A 19,010-nucleotide genomic window follows, 5' to 3' on the forward strand; every position below is an offset into this window, starting at 1 on the left:
AAGTGACTCACATATCCAATCCCTAACCTTTTTTAAAACCTTTAAAAAATATCATCTGGTCCAAGAGCCTAATCATTCTTTAAATTTCCCAACTATTTTAACAAAATAAGAATTTATGCAGTTTCCCTGTTCAACTTTATTTTAATCCATCGATTGTTTAAGTTATCGTTAATTTGTTTGTTTGTTTTGAATTTCGCGCAAAGCTGCACAAGGACTATCTGTGCTAGCCGTCCCTAATGTATCAGTGTAAGACTAGAGGGAAAGCAGCAAGTCATCCTCACCCACCGCCAGTCCTTGAGCTACTCTTTTACCAACGAATAGTGGGATTGACCGTCACATTATAACGACTCCACAGCTGAAAGGGAGAAAATGTTTGGTGCAACAGGGATTCGAACTCGTGACCTTCAGATTAGAAATTGAGGTGTTAATGACCTGGCCATGCCAGGCCATTTTCGTCAGTAAAAACCAAAGAGTTTACTAAACCAACCATTCCATAATCATCAGGTACAAGTATTCCTCCATCATCTGTCCTACCTCCATCCGTACATTTTGTTCACCCACATTTACTTAAGAAGATCTTTAATGTTAAATTTTATGTTTTCATAGTCAGTTATAATCTTGCTCTCGATCCTGGACTTCAATTCTTCCTGTGGTTAAAGACCATTCAATTAGAAGGATATCAGTTGTAGAATATCGTTGAAATGCTTTTGCCTGAAAAATAAACGGTTAACTTTTTATTTGCACCATAAAAAAGCCTTGATGATGCTATATTAGGGTTAGGAAGCCATTGTACGAATCAATACTGCATACACTACAACGAGACGATACCAGCAGAAGGCAGAAAGGTCTGTATTTAATAATGATTCAATCTCTACTGGACACTGGTGGTGACGAACCTTTGAAATATATCTATTGTAGCTCAGAGTTGGATCGTTTATTTTTATGTTAGAGTCATATTATTTTTACCGTTTGTATTTTTCTTACGAAGATCCACTTGTGTAAAACAAAACCATAGAGAGATGAATTTCGTAGTTAGAGAATACGGTTATTTCAAATTCGGTTTATAATGTTAATTAATTAATTAACTACGATTATATCATTGAACAGAGTGTATGAAACACATAACCAGACAAAAGATTAAGTATGATTTCTCACTCTCTTCCACTATAATCATCCATTCGGTTTTTCAAATAAAGATGGATTACAGCTATAAGAAGACAACAAACAGAATCCTGTTATATCGTGTTATATATTTATACAAAATAAAAGAGTTGATTTAATAATAGTTGTTGTTTAAATGTGTACTGATGATAAAAAACAAGTAACAGCATTTTTTTTCGAAAATGTCTTTTTTTTTTGGTTAAGTGTATACCTACACAATGGTCGGTGTGTCTGTGCAGTGCCCATCACGGGTATCGAAACCCACTTTTTGACATTATAAGTTTGAGACCTTTGATTTATAAATCCAATTATAAATATTGTTTCATACACAACAGTACATACATACAAAGTATCGGTAACGTCATAAGACGAACCCATTTTTCAATTTATAAGTTGGCCCTGTAAACAAAAGATGACATCCAAAGGTAGCTGATACTGTATTGTCATATAATGTTAATTTTAACGCAAAGCTACACAATAGGCTAACTGTACACCACAATGAATCGAATCCTCTCCCGGATTTTAGCGTTGTATTTCGTAAACCTATCGCAGACACATCCGCCGAGAGACGCCATAAGAGAAGAAAATATATATCTGTAGTTCGTTTGAATATCATCTGTTAATATGTGTTCCCTCTTTGCTGTGAAACACGCAAATAACATATTTTTTCAATATATATGTGTGTATTGCTAGAAGCCAAGTTAGATATATTTTCCGGAATTTCATGGTGTTAGACAAACATTCTCAAGTCTCTTAGCGCGTGTGTTTCCACAAAATACTGATTTATCTTTATGACTACCGAGCATGTGTAAAAACAACCATGACAAAATGTGTGCTCGAATGTTTCAGAGTACTGGCGTATCTTATGTAAATGATGCAGGAAGAATTTTCTATATATGAAACTTAAAAATCAATCATATTTACAGTGTAGCTTTTCCTTGTAGAATAACCTGATATACGTGTGGCTGGTGAAGCTTGATCAGGTTACCATGGTGAGGTTCATTGCTTGACTAACTCTCTGTGCAGACAACCGAACCAGAAGGTTTTCGTGCTAAACAACACATCACTTTAAATCAACAAATGTTCTGAGAATCGCTTCAGGAATTACATCTAGTAAGAAGTGACAGATATTGTATGGAGAAAGAAATTCACTTTAGACATATTAAAAATCAAATGTTTGACGTAACTTACAAGACGAAACACACAAGCTCCAAGCGGTACAAACCGAATGATAGAAACACACAGTGAATTAATGGAATAATTCCATTTTTTATCACTACTTTTATAAAAAAGACGACCATAAGTCTTCAAAATGGCTGCTAACTAAAGGTGAGGTTATAATAATGAATAAGAAATATCAGTTTGGATACGTTTAAGTGATAAAGATCCTTCTAGGATGTTATCAGTCTTTTCTGTAAGGAATAGCAGAGCCAACCTTCTGTCGAAATATTTAGTGGTTTTCACATGTAATAATTTATTTTTCTTTATGTTTATACGTCGTTGTGTGTTTATCTATTGACATTGATTCTATTTCAATGAGTTCTATTTACTCTCCAGATATTATAATGTACCTAAACAGTTTTACAATTTATATAAAATGTAATACCATATTGATGTGTTACACTTACTTTACAGTGTACGGTGTTACAACGTACCTAAACAGTATTCTAGTCACAGTTTATATAAACATATAATACCATATCAATGTGTTACACTTAGTGTATGGTGTTACAGTGTTTCTAAACAGTTTATATAAAAATGTAATACCATATCAATGTGTTACACTTACGTTACAGTGTACGGTGTTACAACGTACCTAAACAGTATTCTAGTCACAGTTTATATAAACATATAATACCATATCAATGTGTTACACTTAGTGTACGGTGTTACAGTGTTTTTAAACAGTTTATATAAACATGTAATACCATATCAATGTGTTACACTTACGTTACAGAGTACATTGTTACAATATATGTAAACACATCTCCAGACTGGTAAGTTAAAAATTATTACACTTGTACAGACTGGTAAGTTATAAACTCAATAAAACCATTACACTTATCCAGTTTGTGAATTATCTTAAAACAGACTAGTAAGTTATAAACTCAACGAAACCATTACACTTATTCAGCTAGTGAACCATCTTAAAACAGACTAGTAAGTTATAAACTGAACGAAACCAATACACTTATTCAGTTTGTGAATTATCTTAAAACAGACTAGTAAGTTATAAACTGAACGAAACCATTACACTTATTCAGTTTGTGAATTATCTTAAAACAGACTAGTAAGTTATAAACTGAACGAAATCATTGCACTTATTCAGTTTCTGAACCATCTTAAAACAAACTAGTAAGTTATAAACTGAACGAAACCATTACACTTATTCAGTTTGTGAATTATCTTAAAACAGACTAGTAAGTTATAAACTGAACGAAACCATTGCACATATTCAGTTTGTGAACTATCTTAAAACAGACTAGTAAGTTATAAACTGAACAAACACAAAACACTTATTCATTTTGTGAACTATCTTAAAACAGACTAGTAAGTTATAAACTGAACAAAACCATTACACTTGTACAAAGTGGTTAGTTATAAACTTAACAAAACCATTACACTTGTACAAAGTGGTTAGTTATAAACTTAACAAAACCATTACACTTGTACAAAGTGGTTAGTTATAAACTGAACAAAACCATTACACTTGTACAAAGTGGTTAGTTATAAACTGAACAAAACCATTACACTTGTACAAAGTGGTTAGTTATAAACTTAACAAAACCATTACACTTGTACAAAGTGGTTAGTTATAAACTTAACAAAACCATTACACTTGTACAAAGTGGTTAGTTATAAACTGAACAAAACCATTACACTTGTACAAAGTGGTTAGTTATAAACTGAACAAAACCATTACACTTGTACAAAGTGGTTAGTTATAAACTTAACAAAACCATTACACTTGTACAAAGTGGTTAGTTATAAACTTAACAAAACCATTACACTTGTACAAAGTGGTTAGTTATAAACTTAACAAAACCATTACACTTGTACAAAGTTGTTAGTTATAAACTTAACAAAACCATTACACTTGTACAAAGTGGTTAGCTATAAACTGAACAAAACCATTACACTTGTACAAAGTGGTTAGTTATAAACTGAACAAAACCATTACACTTGTACAAAGTGGTTAGTTATAAACTGAACAAAACCATTACACTTGTACAAAGTGGTTAGTTATAAACTGAACAAAACCATTACACTTGTACAAAGTTGTTAGTTATAAACTGAACAAAACCATTACACTTTTCCATCTTGTGAACTATGTTTAAACAATCAGGTCAATTCTAAATAGAAGAAATCTAGTGAGATTGTTTATGTCTGGTAATCCATAATACAGACTTGCGAATTTAAGCTTAATAAAAGTTGGTTTTAATAACAGGTTTTCCATAAATCATCTCCGCAGATTTGAAAAATAATATTAATATTTTTTATCACGTAATAACATTTTATAAATCTTGAAGAAATAAAAACTCTTACTTGGATCAAATGATTATTTCGTTTACTACAATAAACGTGTTATTTATTATACCCGTGCTCTAGGATGATCGTTAAGAATCTGACGTCGCGGTTAGTCTAGAGAAATCTATAGCCTGTGGTTGTCGACATTTTAAGCATAATTAATGTGACAGGATTTCATTTAAAATGATTGACTTATGTTAAAGCACATATAACGTCTTGTGAAAAATCTTTACATGGTGGAGAAAAATAGATATTATTTCCAGATTCAGCGAACAGGAACATGTAAACATTTCAAGACAATAAAACCTTCGCAGGTCTGTGTTTATTCCCATTTATTGGTATGGTCCACAAGGGTGGACAAGAAAGTGGCCCACTGAATACGTTGTTAATGTGTTTTTTCTTTCACGTGCACAAGCAATCCTAAAGCATGCCACGTTGATATGAAGCAGAACTGAAATAATGCTGACCAAATATTAACTTGTTAAAGTGGTTTGTGTTATTTTGGGTTTCATTTTTGCGTTCAGTTATCGCAGAGAAACTTGCATGATCATTTTCTGGGATAACTGGACCATTAAGGTCTAATAAACTACTACAGGTGCACAACACTTTTGATGAAACGTTCAGCTGTTCACTAAACCCAGCGTTAAAACTAGGATTTGAGATCGTATTTGAACAGATCTCATCGAGTACGTTCTAAACAACAAATAGTTTTACAAATTTCTTCTGGTATCTAATAAGAAATATAATAAATTAACAGTGGGGACATTTTTCTCTCGCCCCACGTATTTCTGCAAATACCTCAAAATCTACTATATTTTTACACTAGTTTTTACTGTTCTAAGTGTCTTCATTGTGTTTATGTTCCAGACAATACTTTGGTTTTCTGTATTTCCTTGGTTCTTTCTTCATTCAGACGTATTATTTCGTTTTTCACGGTTCTTGGTAATTTAGTCCTCACTATATTATATATTAGACTACAATTAATATTATCTTCTTATTACAAAAAAAAACTATCTACTTCAAGCGAAACTACACGTTTGTTTGTTTTTGTTTTCTTAATTTTGCGCAAAGCTACTCAAGGGCTATCTGCGCTAGCCGTCCCTAATTTGGCCCAACTCTTGGGCTACTCTTACCAACGAATAGTAGGATTGACCGTCACATTATAACGTCTGAAAGGGCGAGCACGTCTGATGCGACGGGCATTCGAACCCGCGACCCTCAGATTACGAGTCGAACGCCTTAACCCACCTGGCCATGCCGGGCCAAAACTAAATGTAAACCCTGTAATGGGTGCAGATGATTAGATACAGTTGTCGTCGCTTTCTGCTTATAAGAGTCAGAAAGCATAGTTTTATCAGCTGAGTTCTCTTGTTTTTTAAGGATAGTTTGGGCTGTGCCATTCAACGTACAATACATCGTGAGTTTCAGGCCAGCTTGAGGTGTTTTGTAAATAATATAAACAAATCACTACAATAAAAGTATAATAAAACAATGTAATAATATTGTTTTTGTTAAAAGTCTAAGTGTAATGTTGTTAAAGAAAGTAAGAAGTGATGTGGCTTAGGGAACTACAAGCTGACATAGATATCATCTTGCTTGACGGGTAACGTCACTAACTACATGGATTTTTAACCACGCCTCCTAACCAATGGAAACGTCCTAAACAATTCTGACAGTGTAGTCTTAGAGCAGTGGAACGTGTGGGACAAATTATTACGACGTTTGTTATTGTGCAGTCTGTATGGTCGAGTGGTAGGAAATTATTAGAAGCCAAAACCTAATAATGAACCAAATTGTTTTAAAAATAACAAATAAATAACCAGAATATAGTTAGTTTTTTAAATGACAGTACTAAATATAATACAAATAAAACAGGTTGAACGTACTGTCTAACGTAAGTACTATAAGTCGCCAAGTTTAAATAGTTAAATATTCTGTAACAAGTAATATATTACAATTCACATTAATACAGCTCCTCAAGAACCACGAACCTGACTGGTGTTCTCGACCTGTGATGAAAGTTATTACTAATGAAACTTTTCATGTTAACGTAAGGTAACAAAAATTGACCAATGGACTGCTTCCAGCAATTGGAAGTAAACATAGAAAGTGTATGATTGTTTTAAAGCGAAACCGCCACGGAGAATCGAACCTCGGATTCTACCATTGTAAGTCCTAAGACTTACCGCTGGCCAACCGGAAAGAGAACATAGACGACACTTGAGGTAGAATATTCCACCCGAACACAATCCTGAAGAATAATCCGGACCGTTTTAAAATTGAAATTTTCTTTAGATTCTGGAGTGAAACGAAAATGATTTGAACGTTTTACAAGAACTCATTGTCGAAAGGAGTTTATCTAATTAAAAGAAATATTAAATAACAAGTAAAATTATTTGACCCATGCTAACAATTAGAAAAATCTGAGTTGAGAACATACGTCGTCAAAATGAGACCAAAGCTATCGATTCCATTTGACATAAGAATAAGAAAAAAGCCGACCCGCGTAACTATGTGGTGACCCGCGTAACTATGTGGTGACCCGCGTAACCATGTGGTGGCTCATTATTTGTATCATTTATTTTCAAAATTTTCAAGCAAAACTATATAAAGCCAATTACCATTGTCGTACTCTACTATACAAAACAAAGAAAACAGCTAATTAACAGAATTCACTGCTAACGTCTTGTATTAAACCGGTGTAAAGAAATCATTTTTAGTATCAATTAATAATTGAGTAAGAACTACTTATAAGTTTTGGAAGCAAACTTCCTTCCCTACGCTCGTCATTGTTTCTTGTTCACTTGAGACAGCTTCCTGTGCTAGCCCCACGATCCATTAGCAACGAAATCCAAGAGACACGTTTCTCTCAGAATCCTCGCTGTTGGAAAGATTTCTTAACGAGAGATAAGAAGTAACAGAGCGACTTTCTTGAAGCCTTGTCTCACTTATACTGCCTCTAAATGAAAGCGTGGTTAGAAAGGTTTGGGAAGTGTAACACAAAGGAATACAGATTAGTACAGTTTTCTCGACCTTATGTTTCTGAAACGAATATTTTTTTTTGGCCCCTGTCGAGATTTAATTTTTTTTTCATATCTGGCTTTCTCGTGCTTAAAGGCGTAACGTAACCTGTCTATATTTCAAAACAACACAAAGAGTAGAAAACGAAAAGCCCAACACAACAGACGTCTTTAGCATTCCATATATTACAGTAATAAGAAAAGTCGCTTATATTAAATATTGAGTAAGTATTTCAGGTAAAAATTCGTTCCAGGTGAGCATAGTACCATTTAAAACGTAAGATTTCTAAAAAAAACAACTTATAATATTTCTAAGTAAACGAGATGATGTCCAAACAGTTGAACTACAAGTATGTTTACAAAGTGATTTAACCCTAAATTATAAAGTTAGTTTATAAATAATTCAGACAACTTTCACCCAAATGCTAGTTTATCGGACGTCTTCACTGACTTGTAAAACATTTAGAATAGTTTCTAACACCACTGTTACTGGTTTTGTGTTGATACAGAGCTAATAGTTTTTAACACTGCTGTTACTGGTCTTGTGTTGATACTGTGTTAGTGTTTTTTTAACTGTAAAATTACTAGTTTTGTGTTGATACTGTATTAGTATTTTTAACTGTAAAATTACTGGTTTTGTGTTGATACTGTGTTAGTATTTTTTAACTGTAAAATTACTGGTTTTGTGTTAATACTGTGTTAGTAATTTTATCAGTAATGTTCCTAATTTTGTGTTAACACTGTGTTTGTATTTTTAACTGTAAAATTACTGGTTTTGTGTTAACACTGTGTTTGTAGTTTTAACTGTAATATTACTGGTTTTGTGTTAACATTGTGTTGGTAGTTTTTAACTGTAATATTACTGGTTTTGAGTTAACACTGTGTTTGTATTTTTAACTGTAAAATTACTGGTTTTGTGTTGACACTGTGTTTGTAGTTTTAACTGTAATATTACTGGTTTTGTGTTTATACTGATAGACAATGGTACACACTTGACTGTCACGAGTTAGGACAACATACTTATTTGTTGTGTTCGTTAAAGTGTTTCAACAGTTGAGTTGTAATGACAGCTTCACCTATTGTTTTATACAAAATATATAATTTTATGTGATTTATGGGTTGTTTCTTTACTATCTTCACTTCGATCTCCTATGAAAGCTATGATTTGTTTATTTCAACAGTTATTTCTCTATTAGGTGTCATATTCAAGACTGATTTTATTTTATGTCTTACTTCCAAATCACACACAACTTTCAGATTTATAGTAATCTTGTTTCCTTCAATCTCTGATTATTTGTTAGCAGATACTAGGTTTGTGTTTTATCATTTCTGCACAACCGTTTGTTTTCTTTATAATAACCGAGAATACGTAGTCCGAGAAACAAATTTGACCTGTCAAAAAATAAACTCATTTTATTTACTACAGCAGCAAAGAGCAGTGGAGATTTTAAGTGAACTCCAGAAATTTCTCTTTATTTATCCATTGTCAGCAATCTGTATATCTACAATTTTTCTCTTGTTTGTCGCTGATGTTTCGTAACCCTAAAGGAATAATATAATGGAAACAAAATGCTTGGGCAATGAATATTGCACATGCGCACTACCAGACAGTCCCTAAGGTCGAGTTGTTGTTCGTATAATTTAGTTTCTTCAAAGGGAATGTCTTAAAATATATAGAGTGTTTTTTTTTATTTTCATTATCTCGGATTCTTCTGATCTTTCGACTTCTAAGAGTTTGGATAAAAGTGGTTTAATATGAAAAAAGAAACTGATTTTTTTTAACTATTTTGCTACGTCAAAGCCAACCATATTTATATTCTTTCTTCTCCAGTGTTTGAACTCTTCGATTCGTGTTAAATAAATAACATTATATTTTCTACTATTATTGAAAACATTTTGTTCCTATTCATTCAAATACTGTGATTATTAATATAATATTATTGACAACTACCCAATTATTTGCTTTAACAATATATAATACTGACAGGTATCGATTGATTATGTGTACTAGGGTATACACTGTGGTTCAATTTCAGTTATTTAATATAATATACAACCAATATCCATTTAGTTGTCTCTGTTAATAACGTAATACTCTCTGTTCTGTTTAACTGCCCACATTAACAATACAATACTGTCAGTTCTGTTTAACTGCCCACATTAAAAATACAATACTGTCAGTTCTGTTTAACTGCCAACATTAACAATATAATGCTGTCAGTTCTGTTTAACTGCTCACATTAACAATACCATATTGTAATTTCTGTTTAACTGCCCACATTTACAATATAATGCTGTCAGCTCTGCTTAATTATCCACATTAACAATATAATACTGTCTACATTAATAATATAATACTCTCTGTTCTGTTTAATTGTCTACATTAACAATATAATACTCAGTTCTGTTTAATTGTCTACATTAACAATATAATACTCTATTCTGTTTAATTGTTTACATTAACAATATAATACTCTGTTCTGTTTAATTGTCTACATTAATAATATAATACTCTCTGTTCTCTTTAATTGTCTACATTAATAATATAATACTCAGTTCTGTTTAATTGTCTACATTAATAATATTATACTCTGTTATGTTTAATTTCTACATTAACAATATAATACTATCTTCTGTTTAATTGTCTACATTGATAATATAATACTCTGTTCTGTTTAATTGTCTACATTTATAATATAATATTCTCTGTTCTGTTTAATTGTCTACATTAACAATATAATACTATGTTCTGTTTAATTGTCTACATTAATAATATAATATTCTGTTCTGTTTAATTGTCTACATTAATAATATAATACTCTCTTCTGTTTAATTGTCTACATTGATAATATAATACTCTCTGTTCTGTTAAATTGTCTACATTAACAATAAAATACTCTGTTCTGTTTAAATGTCTACATTAAAAATATAATACTCTGTTCTGTTTAATTGTCTACATTTATAATGTAATATTCTCTGTTCTGTTTAATTGTCTACATTAACAATATAATACTCTGTTCTGTTTAATTGTCTACATTAATAATATAATACTCTGTTCTGTTTAATTGTCTACATTAATAATATAATACTCTTTGTTCTGTTTAAATGTCTACATTAATAATATAATACTCTCTGTTCTGTTAAATTGTCTACATTAACAATATAATACTCTGTTCTGTTTAATTGTCTACATTAATAATATAATACTCTGTTCTGTTTAATTGTGTACCTTAATAATATAATACTCTCTGTTCTGTTTAATTGTCTACCTTAATAATATAATACTCTCTGTTCTGTTTTATTGTCTTCATTAATAATATAATATTCTCTGTTCTGTTAAATTGTCCACATTAACAGTATAATACTCTGTTCTGTTTAATTGTCTACATTAATAATATAATACTCTGTTCTGTTTAATTTCTACATTAACAATATAATACTCTGTTCTGTTTAATTGTGTACATTAATAATATAATACTCTCTGTTCTATTAACTTGTGTACATTAATAATATAATACTATCTTCTGTTTAATTGTCTACATTGATAATATAATACTCTCTGTTCTGTTAAATTGTCTACATTAACAATAAAATACTCTGTTCTGTTTAATTGTCTACATTAATAATATAATACTCTGTTCTGTTTAATTGTCTACATTGATAATATAATATTCTCTGTTCTGTTTAATTGTCTACATTAATAATATAATACTCTCTGTTCTGTTAAATTGTCTACATTAACAATATAATACTCTGATCTGTTTAATTGTCTACATTAATAATATAATACTCTTTGTTCTGTTTAATTGTGTACCTTAATAATATAATACTCTCTGTTCTGTTTAATTGTCTACATTGAAATATAATACTCTCTGTTCTGTTTAATTCTCTACATTAATAATATAATACTCTCTATTCTGTTTAATTGTCTACATTAATAATATAATACTCTCTGTTCTGTTTAATTGTCTATATTAATAATATAATTCTCTGTTCTTTTTAATTGTCTACATTAATAATGTAAAACTGTTGGTTATCCAAATTATTGTTAGAAGTCTGTCGGCTGTGTTCAGTTAATCGTATAAATATATGTAATTGTTAGTTAGCTACATTTATAATATGACATAGTTAACATATGTTTGACTGTCACTATTACAATCTGTTACAATTCAGACATGTCTCGAGAATTCATTTGGTTAATTAATCATTCGAATAGTATAATTGCTTTCGTATCCCATAAGACACCGAGCTAACAATAGAAATACTGAGATTACTCCGAAAATGCCATTAACATCGAAATCACCCAATTTATAAAACAGTACATTTTAATCTTTATAAATAAAAAATATACTATATTTAATTAGTTATAGCGATGGGCGGGTTAAATTTCAGTTTGCCCTTATAACACATAAATAGTATTTTTATCTAACTAAACACACAGCGTTTCACTTTATAGCTTCAGTAGCGTTCAGTAAAATACAAACTGAAACTGGCTATACAAAGGTTCATGTTTCGATTTGTGAACGTTCCTAAAGAAGCTATGAAACGAAACGTTGGATATCTAAATAAATAAAATGAACACTTTGGTCATTTATTTATGGTATTAACATGTCTTCTGTATGGACTACACAAAATAAATGTTATTGTTACTTATTAGATACGGGTACAAAAACGAATAATATTGTCTAGTAATTATTATTTATGATGTGGTGGAATCGTTAGGCCTAGTGTTAACTTTTCCTGAGGCTTAGTAAAACGCAGTCGTATCGTACACTTCAAAATAATAGGAAAGGATCATGATCGTGTTGTCATAGCAACGTATGCACTATATACTTTTCAAGGAAGTTAGATAAAAAATAACGTTCCATTCTTTCTTTCTAAGCAATCTAAAGTAGCTTTAAAAGGGTTAAAATCCTTTTATCAAACGCTTTTCTCTGTTTTGCGTGTGTGTTTGTCTTTTGTTTTGTTTTTACTTTTTCGTGTATTTGTTGGTTTAGTACAAAGATAAGTTCTCGCTAAAACACAAACATATTAAATAACGTGACACAGAACATAGATAAGGTTGGAGAAAAACGTGGCGCGTGGTTGTACACAACAAACAAACAAAGAATAAAAATTGTTCAGGTGAAATAAACAAGGCAAATTATTTGAAGAAGCAACTCTATTTCCCCACTTCACAAAGAAAGTAAAGTTACTATTAAAAATAAAATAAACCACTCAAGTTGTGAACTGTTAAATATACATGTAACATTATCGAACTGTTAAATATACATGTAACATAATCAAACTGTTAAATGTACATGTAACATTAAACTGTTAAATATACATGTAACATTATCAAACTCTTAATTACATATGTAACATTATCAAACTGTTAAATATGCATGTAACATTAAACTGTTAAATATGCATGTAACATTAAACTGTTAAATATGCATGTAACATTAAACTGTTAAATACACATGTAACATTATCAAACTATTAAATACATATGTAACATTATCAAACTATTAAATATACATGTAACATTATCAAACTCTTAATTACATATGTAACATTATCAAACTGTTAAATATGCATGTAACATTAAACTGTTAAATACACATGTAACATTATCAAACTATTAAATATACATGTAACATTATCAAACTATTAAATACACATGTAACATTATCATACTATTAAATATAAATGTAACATTAAACTGTTAAATACACATGTAACATTATCAAGTTATAAAATATACATGTAACATTATCAAACTGTTAAATACACATGTAACATTATCAAACTCTTAAATACTGGCAAGCTTCTATTTTAAAAATATTCTTTATTCTGTGAATAAATAGACTTAACACATGTTTATCAACTGGTACGGTTGATGAAACAGTTACCACTACCGAAACGTTGATAAACCAGTTGTAGAATGATTAACTTTTATTTATTTATTTCTGGGTACTTAACTTTATCGAATTTTATTTAATAATAGTTTTAAAATTGATCAAAGTCAATTTAAATCGAGTTCAGTTGGGTTTTACTTATTAATAACATTAATCTAAACTTGATAGTTTGAACACGATAATCAAACAAAATCTAAATTTATACCAACTGATTCTAAGCACTCTTTAGGTACATATGTTATAATTTGTGATTTACTTTAGTTTAATGTGTTTAATGTCACCATGATTGTGAAACGTGTCTTTCAATAAAAGTAAAACGACTTAAAGTAACGTGTTTATATAGAAGACGATAATTTGTGTACGTGACAATAAAATCAATTCTTACAACTTACCGTCTGTATGTACGGTGGAGATGTACGTCCAGTTGTGCCACTTCACAATATCCACGAGCACTTGAGCCTGAAAAAGGTCAGTTGGCACTACACGCAGGAAATATTTGTAGAAGCTTCTTTCTGAGAGATCTGTGCTAGTGGCTGAATATCCTATCTGAGGAATGTTGAACAGTTGCAACAAGTTCTGAACCTGAATAGTCACTGTGCTCGAGCCAGGTCCTATCACTCCAACGATGTTCTTCAACTCTGGCTTGGGACAGTTAGGGTTAACTGATGTTAATGCACTATCCGTATCGTTCTTGGCTTTTCTGCTGCTCGCTGAGATTGTGTCCCGAATGAACTCGATGCTTTGTTCTAAAGCAATCGGAGAATACCAACAAGAATCCCGAATTTCAATCCCTAAAGTAATATTTGGTAGAAGGGATTTGTTCTTGTTTATCTCGTCTATAGCCTGAAACGCAGCTTCGACCCGCTGGATCCCGTAAGCTTCCCTGACGTCCCCACACGTCCTAGTTTGAGCCTGCTTCTGACCTGGGGAGTGGTGAACCGAAAATAAAGCTCCAACTATTATATCACCTTTTATGGTGGCAATGTGTCTTCGTTGAGAGGTTCCTACAGTGGCCGAAACCATTACACAAATTAGTAACACAAGAAGTTCAGTTACCAGCTGCAGAGGATCACCCATCTTATATCAGTCCCTCTTCGGTGTCATTGTGCCTTTATTTCTTCGAAAAACAGACGCCGTTTTTATATTCCTTCAATGTAAAATTAACGTCAGATGTGGATGTGTGAACCCAAAATTTTGTCGTAACTCTGGAGCAGTCATTATATAAAAGGATGATTCTTGTTTACTATCTGAAAAAACAAGAGTTGTGAAAAATTTGGATTTTAAACTAATGTCATATTAAACCAAGTGCTAACAACAGAAAAAGACCATCTGAAAATAGTCTACTCTAAAACCTTGTCAGTTTTTACTGATTGTAAATAATGTAATAAAACAACTGTAAAAATGTAAGAACCAAATGATACAACTGAACATCATCAGTTATCATTAAGACATCATTAGAACATCATCAGATATCTTTAGAATATCACCAAATATCAATAGAACATCACCCTGTATCATTAGAACATCGGGAGATATAACATAATCTAATGTGATTTTTCACGTGTAATTTATAGATATAAATAATACCAAGTGCTTCCAGAGCTCACATTATGACGTTTCTTATCACGTGACTCTCGTCAGCTAATCACAGATCCAGTGTTTTTAAGTATATACTAAACGTTCCTCTTTCGTAATGAAACACCTACTGTGACGATTTGATACAAACTGTCGCTGTTACAGTTTCTTACTCGCTTCTCTTATGCTACAAAGTGCTATATCACCACCCACAATACAGGAAGTGGTTACAGAAGTTACAATCTAATACGTCACTCACTACTGGCGGGAAATTAGCTCAGACAGGAAGGAAGGGTAAAAGTAATAGGCGAACAATCAATGTATGGAGACACTGTCCAGAACTGTGATATTCACCAAAAGGATAACCAGAGAGTTACCACAATGAAATGGATGGTTTTCACACTTAATTTTCCAAATCAACAAATTAGCACAAACACATATATATAGTTAGATACATTAAGAATGGTCTTCACTGAAAGTAACAAATATTTTGTTGAAACCCACACCTTCTCTTTGTAGCTCGATGTGGCTTTGCTATAAGAAAACACACACACATTTTCTTTGTAATAACAGAACGTTTTACTGACCCTATAAAAAATATTAGTTTTTGCACAAATAGTAGTTTTGGTTGTATTTTTTTAATTAATAGTTTAAACTTTATTGTGTTGAAAGTTTAGTAGACTGCCACTGATTTAGACGACGTTAGTTGTCGTTCCGGCCTTCTACTGGTCACTCTTTCATCATAGGAGAATTTCTGTGTCCACTCTCGAGGCGATGACCTGTTTAGGCGACTTTCTTTCTTTTGCACTTACAAATTGAGTCGGTATTAGTCTAAATCATTACACATGTAAGTGGTGTTGGACACAACAATAGCTTAGTCTGTCTCTTAATCCGTATTTTTATATAAACTACGAAAAATGATAGTCATACTGTAACCCTCCACACACACACACACACAAGATTGTGAGGGCGCAGAACGGAAGAAGTAAAAGCCACTCTTGTAGTAATGTGATTAGCATTACGATCAATACCAAACTAATAGCATTTAATATATCTTCTGTGGTTGTGTTCGAAACGCGGACCTGTTTCAAAGCTCCTGTTTGGGTTTCGTTACTGAAATAATGTGTCGTGTCGCAAAAGATTGTGCCCGAAACGTGAAGTGTAGGAGCGTAAGTTAGTAAGTTAGTATTCTATAATTTTTATTTTATTTTATTCTATTAATATTTTATAATTCTAACTTTTAGTTATGTTTACTTGAAACGTTATATTGTATACCAATCACAATAGAGTTTGCTCAACACAAACCATCCGTTTTTACATATAGTTTACTTTGTTTCCTGTCATTGTTTCCTCAGTTTTAATGATGTTCTTTATTATTAAGCACTCATCTACACAGAGGGATATCTGTCCTCTTTCATCCACGGGCATAGCGCTTTCTAGGGGTATCATTCCGCTGTGCTATTGAGACACAAAATGTTATTGGATATTCAATTTTTACTTATATTTAATTATATAATTTCATCTATTTTCTATTTAATTTTTATTCATTAATGTATTTATTTTCCCTTCTTTCATCAGATTATTTTATTTTAACTGTCAAGAGATATCTTAGTCTTAACAATATCACTTCGTGTTATAAGAGTTCTCTGTGGAGAGGAATATCTTGTTCTTTCACACATTACTTAATAGCGGGGGTAGACATTGTAAATGTTGTCTGTGTGGTTGTTGAGAGGGATAGATGTCCTTGAGTTGCTTTTTGTATGACGTAATCAGTCTGGTTGTGTTCCATGGAGAAACTCAATGTCCACGTCCTACTAATTTCATTGTCTTGGTTAAGTGTTGGTTGGCGAACTTTGCTGGTAAAGGATTCTTTATTTTTCGAATTCTCCACTGTTCTTGCATCCTGATATTACCCAAGTTTATGATGTGAAAAGGTTGTCGTAGTCTCTTGTCGTTTTTTTTCTGGAGTTTTTGTTCTGTGTTCTATTTTAAACGCATTCCACAAGGGAAAGGAACTTTTTAAGATTAATTCGCTTTGATTTGTTTATTTCTTGTGGCGAGTACGTCTACGTTTATATCGTAACTGAGAGTCAGTTTTTGATTACGTTCTTATAACACGTAGAAATAGTTGTCGTTAGTTCATTAACTGTGAATTAATGTTGAGGTACAAGTTTAGGGTTATATTTAATGTTGAGGTTCAGGTTTAGGGTTATATTTAATGTTGAGGTGCAGGTTTAGGGTTATATTTATTGTTGAGGTTCAGGTTTAGGGTTATATTTAATGTTGAGGTGCAGGTTTAGGGTTATATTTAATGTTGAGGTTTAGGTTTTGGGTTATATTTATTGTTGAGGTTCAACTTTTATGTATTTATTTAATATTGGAGTGCAGATTCTTGGGTTATATTTAATGTTGAGGTTCAGGTTTAGGGTTATATTTAATATTAGGGTGCAGGATTAGGGTTACATGTTTTTCTAAACAAAAGGGAACTTTGGGTCCGTGAAATGCTGAAAAATAGGCTTGTAACAAGAAAGCTGACTAAACACTTTTTGTGATGTTTCAAATGTGTTCGTGGAATCATTTTTTTAACAACTTACCTGAAGTTGTGTTAAAATCTGCGGGTAACAAATAATCTGAACAACATCAGTTTTACTGAAATCAGTAAATAAATGTTATTTCTTCAACTCCATATCTTCTCTCTTCAGTATCACTTACGGATTTTCTTATTAAACTTGATAACAAGAAAAACACAAATTTGTTTTTTGTTTTTTTTTAATTTCGTGCAAAGCTTCATGAGGGCTATCTGCACAGGCCGTCTCTAATATAGCAGTGTAAGACTAGAGGGAAGGTAGCTTGTCATCACCACCCACCGCCAACTCTTGGGCTACTCTTTTACCAACGAATAGTTGGAATAACCGTCACATTATAACGCCCCCACGGCTAAAAGGGCGAGCATGTTTGGTGCGACAGGGATTCGAACCCACGATCCTCAGATTACGAGTCGAGCATCTCTTAACCACCTGGCCACGTCGGGCCCAACGCTAAATTATTGTCGTTAGAAACTTATACAGTAACTAAATTAATATACGGGATGATATACGGACTTGGCAGATCCTTCGTCCTGTAAGAGTAGCGAAATCTCACATATAAAAATACGTTAATGTAGAGAAAAGTCCGTAAACAATTCTACATAGCACTGAATTATTGTCGATTAATCACACATTTTACAGTCTTAAGAATTGCCACCTTAAGTTCGTGAGTTCGAATCCTGGTTACTGAATATACTCGCCCTTTAAATTGTGAAGGTCTCATAACGTTGATCAATCCCACCATTCGTTGTTAAAGAAAGTAGTCCAAGAGATGGTGGTGGGTGGTGTTGACTAAACTTCATGACCATATCTCCACATATGTCTTTTTGGCCTGTTATCAGTTATAATTCCACGTCATTACATGTGTGTTACAGATGTCACTATTACAATAAATCTTTATAAAACCAAGACACAAGAATTACTTAATGCGCATATCCCGAGACTTTAGTTTCTTACATTAAACTGTCAATTCAACTACTTTGTTTTTACGCTATATCAATTAATGTAGCATAAAACAGTAGCTAATAATTCATATTTAAAAAAAAATCATAAATTTCTCGTAGTATTATCTCTAGTCATCTCTGCTTCTCATAGTATTATCTCTAGTCATCCCTGTTTTTCGTAGTATCATCTCTCGTCATCCCTGCTTTTCGTAGTATTATCTCTAGTCATTCCTGCTTCTCGTAGTATTATCTCTAGGCATCCCTGCTTCTCGTAGTATTATCTCTAGTCATCTCTGC

General features: G+C 31.9%; 1 pseudogene across 1 annotated transcript in view; it reads right to left on the reverse strand.

The window, feature by feature from the left end:
* Positions 1 to 606: 606 nt before the first annotated feature.
* Positions 607 to 19,010, reverse strand: part of LOC143251262 (metabotropic glutamate receptor 1 pseudogene) — a 108,436-nt pseudogene continuing 90,032 nt past the window's right edge. Inside the window, exons 2-4 of the transcript XR_013028550.1 lie at positions 14,002 to 14,856; positions 6,887 to 6,987; positions 607 to 711 (exon numbers count right to left, since the gene is read on the reverse strand). The product of XR_013028550.1 is annotated as a metabotropic glutamate receptor 1 pseudogene (transcript). The remainder of the gene's footprint in view (positions 712 to 6,886; positions 6,988 to 14,001; positions 14,857 to 19,010) is intronic.

This window comes from Tachypleus tridentatus, chromosome 5 (assembly GCF_004210375.1).
Source record: "Tachypleus tridentatus isolate NWPU-2018 chromosome 5, ASM421037v1, whole genome shotgun sequence".
NCBI lineage: Eukaryota > Metazoa > Arthropoda > Merostomata > Xiphosura > Limulidae > Tachypleus > Tachypleus tridentatus.